General features: G+C 33.0%; 1 pseudogene; it reads right to left on the bottom strand.

Moving 5' to 3' along the window:
- Positions 1-5,623: 5,623 nt before the first annotated feature.
- On the bottom strand, positions 5,624-7,107 carry LOC141489249 (4-galactosyl-N-acetylglucosaminide 3-alpha-L-fucosyltransferase 9-like; annotated as a pseudogene).
- Between the last annotated feature and the right edge of the window lie 279 nt (positions 7,108-7,386).

The raw sequence follows: 7,386 nt of genomic DNA, 5'->3' as shown, positions 1-7,386 counted from the left end.
GGCAGACATGGACAGGTAGAATTTATCACAATCCTTGGTTCCAAACATATACATAAACCACTTACTTGGTGTTATTAATGGCTTGAGAATACTTAGTCCAGAGTGATTAAAATGATTTTTATTAAAATATCTTAACAAAATGTCACACCTCTCTCCTGGTTGGAGAGAGAGGTAGGGAAATCCCAACATACAAGCTCTTTTATTCACTTTGAAAGACTTTGTTCCTGCTCCTTCATGCCAACCATAGGCTGGGGTCACAAATCTAATTGATACATTGGTTCCTATATATTTTCCCTACCCTGCTCATTATACTAATGAGCAAGAACAGATAGATGTCTTTGAGCATATGCAAAGGAGAAGGTCAAGACTCTAGGTTATTCTTGACCCTTGAGCTGGTTTTGGGTTTGCCATCTCTGGAATAGGATTAGGAAAACTCTCCTAGTTTTGTGATTGGCTGGGCCATTCCCCCCTTTGTAATGGATTCCCTAAGGTCTCCCCTCCACACCCTGTGAATACCAACACCCTACATTCCTCACACTTGGTGATTAGGATCCTTATATTTTAAGGAAGATTTTGTTATTGTTGTGGTTAAGTGGATAAACACTAGATAAGGATGCATTTGCTTGTATAAAGATACAAATAGATGCATATACATATATATATATATATATATATATATATATATATATATATTTGTGTATGTGTGTTTGTGTGTATGGATATAAATAGGCTCAAATATGTCTTTTACAGTATTTTTGTTTAGAATTAAGAAATATAAAAACAGATTTAGAAATATTTTTTTCTTAGAATAGAGATAAATGATCACAAAACAAACTTCTTTAGAAACACTTAAACAATTGATGTCTATAAGTGATACTGTACTTTTTGTATAAATATACTTTTCAAAATATTCATGAAAAATATGTTAACTGTATGTGGACAATATATAAAAATAAATCTTATTGCAACTATCACCATAGATTTCACTTGTGTAAATATTTTCTAGGAAAAATTTCATATTTTTTGTTTTGCTTTAGTTGGTTTTCATACCAGTTCATAATCATACCTCAATTTTTTTCCTCTTCCCTTTCTGTTTCCACTTTCTTAATAATTCTTTTTCAGTTTAAAAAAAAATTTAGAAATTACTTATCTTTCCACAAAACAAATAGTTAAATCTCTTTCATCATCCATTTCATATGATGAAATAAATGTTAGTGAAACTTCTGTAGTATTGTCCCTTGATTAAATTTTATTCAAAACCTATTTTGTGAAAATATAAGGTGGTCATTGTGTAGGAAATGACTAAGAAATATTACTAATTTATACTTCAATAACTTTATTGGAGGGAACATTCTCCAACTCAAAGGGATGGGATGGCTAAGGAATGTTTCTTCCAGGTTTATTGTTTATATAACACTTAAAATCATAGATCTTAAGTCCCTACTGATATAATTACCTTTGTTAATCAACTGGGTAATCTTCTGAGTTCCAATGAAAAGCATTTAGTAGAATTGCAGTGTAAGAAAAGTAATAGTACAAATTAGCATGTATAAGTGCCTAACCCATATCATCTTATTTCATTCTTTTTTTTGTTTTTGCAAGGCAATGGGGTTAAGTGACTTCCCTGAGGTCATACAACTAGGTAATTATTAAGTGTCTGAGGCTGAATTTGAACTCAGATCCTCCTGACTTCAGTACCAGTGCTCTATCCACTGTGCCACTTAGCTGCCCCATATCTTATTTCATTTCATTCTTGTAATAGCTGTGGAATAGATGCTATTATTATTTTCATTTTTACATATGAAACTGAGGCCAAGAGAGGATAAGGGATGAGGTTTAGATGAGGGCAGGATTCAAACTCAGATTTTCTTGAATCTAAGTCTAACAATATATCTATCTACTGCACCACTTAGTTGCCTTTCAGTACCTAAAGTACACTCATCCAAAAATAAACAAAATTATTGGAAATAGATAAACACATAAACAAGTACAACTATATTTATATAGTGAACTAATATGGTCAGGGCACATATGAGATAGTGCAGTTGTTCCCAATGATACAGTACTACTGGTCCAACTAGTTCTATTCTCTGTTGGTCTTGGAGTATCTCCTGGACACATAGTCTCTACCATGTATCAACCATAGCCTCTGCCAGATGTTGCTCTACTAGGCTATAGATTTCTCAAATTCTGGATCAGTTCAAATATTTTCCTATATCTTCAAAAGAAGATTTGGTGTTGCCTTCTTTAATATTCACAGACTAATTTTAGTTCTTTTTAGAAAAGATAGAAACCCTCCCCTGAGAATCAGCAAAATAGCCAAGTTCTTCAGTATTGTTACCTTGGAAAACTGGCTCTGAGACTCCCATCTTTCTAAAAGAAACTTTAGGCCCTCAATTACCAAACATTTTAGAACAAAGACATGTTATTCTTTACTGGATAGCACTCAAATTTGTTTTTCTTCTTGGCCCAGGAGCTTAGGTTCCTAGAAGACAGTAAGGCTTGTGAATGGCTTCTAATTTTAATCTCCAAAGGCTATACTATAATCTAGGAATTTTTTATATATCCGATAACTACCCAACAGTTCTTGAGTTTATGATTCCCAGAATTCAAACCCTTAAATCCTTATATGAGGAGTTATGCCCTAATCATGAAGAAGGCTTTATAATACTATTACATAGCAAAATAAATGTAGTTTCTTGGTGACCAAGACAATAAAGTGATCAGCTGTATAGTCAACAATATTTCTTCCTTAATCATTTTCTAAATAGATTAAGCAGCTAATCAGTGTGGAACTACAAGAATTAAATAACAAATTTACATGTCCAACAACTTAACCCCACTGTGGAAAGGAAAAAAAAGCAACACTGTTGCTAAAGGAAAATTGGCTAAAGGAAACAATATATTTAAAAGTAAAATTGACTAAATGGAAAAAATAACTCCTTTAAAAGTAAAATTGACTGAATGGAAAAGGAATATAAATCATCAAAAAGCAAAACCAACCAACTGAAAAAGGAAAAACAAAAATTAACTGAAGAAAATAAAACCCTAAAATTTAGAATTAGACAAAAGGAAAACTAACAACTATGTGAGATAATAAGATTACATTAAACAAGACCAAAGGACAGAAAAAAATAGAAGACAATATAAAGTACCTCTTAAGAAAAATGACTGAGAAGGAAAAATAGATCTAAGAGAGATAATTTATGTTTTATTGGCCAACTGGATACCATGAAATCCATGATATCAGAACATAGATGATATCTTCCAGGAAATTATCAAGGGAAACCTGCCCTAATATCCTAGAACAAGAAGACAAAATAGTCCTTGAAAGAATCCATCAATTATGCCCCCACAAGATCTCAGAATAAAAACTCTAAGGAACACTGTAGCCATATTTCAGTATTCTTAGCTAAAGGAGAAAACACTGCAAGCAGCTAAAAAGAAGTAATTTAAATACCATGAAATCATAGTCAAGATTATATAGAAATTATCCACTTCAAAATTAAAGGATTGGGATGGCTAGGTGGCACAGTGGATAGAGCACTGGCCCTGGAGTCAGGAGTACCTGAGTTCAAATCTGACCTTAGACACTAAATAATTACCTAGCTGTGTGGCCTTGGGCAAGCCACTTAACCCCATCTGCCTTGCTAAAACCTAAAAAAAAAATTAAAGGATCAGAGGACATGGAATATGATATTTCCAAGGTAAAAGGAGATTGGATTACAACCAAAAATTAACTACCCTGAAAAGTTCTGCATATCCTTTCAGGGGAAAAGATGAATTTTCAACAAAATAGAAGACTTTCTATAAAGTCTGTAATAGAAGTCCAGAACTGAATAGAAAATTTGATCTTCAAATACAGTACTCAAGAGATGAGTAAAAAGGTAAACAGAAAGGGGGAAAAACTGCTAGTCAATGAGATTAGACTGTTTACATCCTTATGTGGGAAGATAATGCTTGTAACTCTTGAGAATTGTATTTTTGTTAGTTAAAAGAAGCATACTCAGGTAGAGGATGTGGGTATAAATTGATCATGAAAGTAATGATACTTTTTAGCTGATGCTTTAGCTCATGATAGTTGTAGTTCTATTGGGACAGTTTGAAGGAGTGTACTTAGAGGGTGTTGATATAAATGGATTATGAAGTAATGATTCTTTACATGATACTTTAGCTTATCAGGGCTATATTTCTATAGTGATAGTTGGAGGGAGTATACTTGAAAAGAGTGTTTTGGTATAAATTGATTATAATTTGATGACACTTATGATTCTTGAAAATTATATTTCAAATGGAACATTTGAGGGGATTATACTTGGACAGAGACTGCAGGCATGAAGTGGCAATGAGGTAGTGACGCTTATAAGGCAATCAAATAGCCAATCAATCCTTGAAAGTTGTACTACTATCAGCATAGATAATAAGGGTATATTTTGCAGAGGTTGTGGGAACACGACAGATATAAAATAATTAAGACATGAAAAGAAGGATTATACTGGGAGAGCTAGGCAGAAGCATTAGAGGATAAATAATACTATATGAAGAGTTGCAAAAGATCTATTATAGTAGAGGAAAATAAGAGAAGGCATGAGCACTGAATAAATCATACTCTCAACAGATCTGGCTCAAAAGAGAAAATAACATACATTCCCAACTGGGTTTAGAAATTTATCCTACTGTACAGGGAGTGGGGGGGGTGATAAAAGGAGGGGAAAAGTAAAGGTAAAGATAAAGGTAAAAGTTAAAAAATAAAAGGGGAAAGGGAGAAGGAAAGGGAATAGAGCTGATAGAAGGGAAGACTGATTGAGAGATGCAGCAAACAGAAGTTAAACTTTAGTGAGGAAGGATAAGGGAAAGGAAAGAGAAAAGTACAAATAGAAGGACTACAGTTACTTAAGAAAATTTGAGTAGTCTTTAGAAAAGCATGAAAAACTTTTATGAACTGATGCTGAGTGAAGTGAGCAGAACCAGGAGACAACTACACATATTAATGGCAACATTGTGATATGAATCATCTATGATGGATGCAGTTTCTCTCAGAAGTTCCATGATCAAAGACAATTCTGAGAGATCTGTTATGGAAAATGACATCTACATCTAGAAAACAAGCAAACAAAAAAACTATATGGAGTCTGAATGCAGAGCAAAGCATATTATGTTCACTTTTTAAAAAAAATTTAAGTTTTTCTTTCTTTCTCATGGTTTTTTCTCTCTCTTGGTTTTAATTTTTTTCTCAACATGACTAATATAGAAATATGCTAAACACAATTGTGTAGATGCAACTTTTACCAGATTGTTTGCTGCCATGAGGAGGGTAGAAGGAAGGGAAGATAGTAGAAAAATATGGAACTTATAAATTTGCAAGTAGATGAATGTTGAAACTACCTTTGCATGTAATTGAAAAAAAGAGAAAAATCAAAGTAAAAAACATTATGATTTAGTGCAGAATATTAGCTATATACACTATAATTAAAAATTGAGTGCTGAAGCCTGCTGATGCTATCTCTTAAAACTTTGACAAAATATAAATAAGGTATGGTTGAGTCGATTATGGCACAAAACATGGATAGATGCTTCTCTTTTTATAATCACAACTTGAAATAGACTCAATCAGAATTTTCTACTATGTGCAAGAGAAGGCAAATGTTAATTCTAAAACCATTTCTCTGCCAGCAGACTTGTACTCTTGGTGTCTCTTCCCATGGGAGAATTGTGGGAGATTCATTGTGAAGTTCTTTCTCCACATAAGTAAATGAGGTATAATTTATCATTTCTGTCTAGCTCTTTAAGATATTTGGCTAGTATGATGCTGAGCGAGATGAGAACATTGTACACCCTAACAGCAACATGGGAATGATAATCAACCTTAATGGCCTTGCTCATTCCATCAATGTAATAATCAGGGACAATTTTAGGGTATCTGTGATGGAGAATACCATCTGTAACCAGAAAAAGAACCATGGAGTTTAAATAAAAACCAAAGGTTAATACCTTCAACTTTTAAAAAATGTTGTCTTATATACTATATAATTTTCCTATTTCTAATATTTTATTTCTTCCTCAAGGATATTTTTTTCTCTCAACACATTCATTTTGATCAATCCATAGCATGGAAACAATGTAAAGATTATCATATTGCTTTCTCTGGGGGGCAGGGGGAGGGAAAATTGTAAAATTCAAAACCTTACAAAAATGATAGAAACTACTATTGTATATAATTGCAAAACAAATAAAATGTTTATTTAAAAAGATATCTGGCTAGTTCACTGGCAGAACTGTAATATTCTGCATGAATGAAGGAGTCCCTCTGGGAAAAATAGCTTTTTCTAGATGGACCTAGCACAATAGGTACTGTGCCAGTCAGAAAATCATTGTAGAATTTTTCAGTTGTATAATCTTTGTGGACTGAGTTTCCTAAGGAAAGGCAAAATTTATAAGGAGATATGGTGAGAATCAAGTTTTTTTCATATACTCTCCAAATGCTCATTGGCAGGTATGAATTTCAAAGTTTTTACTTAACTCTTGCATGATTAGGCTTCTGGTTACTGATAACCCAGCAAAACAGCTACTTCTTGCTTAACCCTGCAAAGACAATGAAGTTTGTGTTTACTGTCATGAATCCACAAGGCAAGTGCCATATATCCCAGTCTCATTGATATCAGAGTCAGATTGAAGAGGTATTCAATGCTGTTGTTCTGCATAGATGATTCCAAGTTCATCCAAATCCACTTCTGGAATGGTGTCCTAGTGTGTAAATTAGTGAGACCCCAACTAATGTTTCAGTGATGAATCACAACAGCATGTAATTTGTTGTAAATGACTTAGTCTGTGGTATGAGGACACCTGTGGGTATTAAACATTGTTTGACAGGATGAAAGGTCAAATATCTGCCCAAAAGGCCATATCCAAATCATGATTTCATTCAAATCATCATTTTTGTTGAAAAAGAAGATTCTTCACTTTCAGAAGACAGCTGGTTATTTCTATGGTGCCAAAGATCCAAATATTGGTGCGCTTTATGTAAATGAGCAAGTGTGTCATGAAACAACCCAGAATAATTCAGATTAAAGATGGGTGAAAAATTTCTTTGGATATCAGTGTCATAATTTTTTTAATCATGCAAGTTGTACTGCAAGAATACTTAGCGACTATTCTCATGTTCAAGTTACATATTTTAGAATGAAGGTAATAAAATCAGTCAAGAATGAACCAAATTGAAGAACATATCATGGATTTTTACTAGATGGACAGAGAACACTTGCTTTTATGGGATGCCAATTTGTTATCCAATTTTTGAACTCTTACACATATAATACATATATAATATATAATATGTGTATAATGTCTATATATAATATATAAACTAGTTTTAGGGGGGAAAATGTC

Source organism: Macrotis lagotis, chromosome 5 (assembly GCF_037893015.1).
Source record: "Macrotis lagotis isolate mMagLag1 chromosome 5, bilby.v1.9.chrom.fasta, whole genome shotgun sequence".
Classification (NCBI taxonomy): Eukaryota; Metazoa; Chordata; class Mammalia; order Peramelemorphia; family Peramelidae; genus Macrotis; species Macrotis lagotis.
Note: the sequence above shows the minus strand (reverse complement) of the source record. Positions and strands in the feature narration are given on the sequence as shown.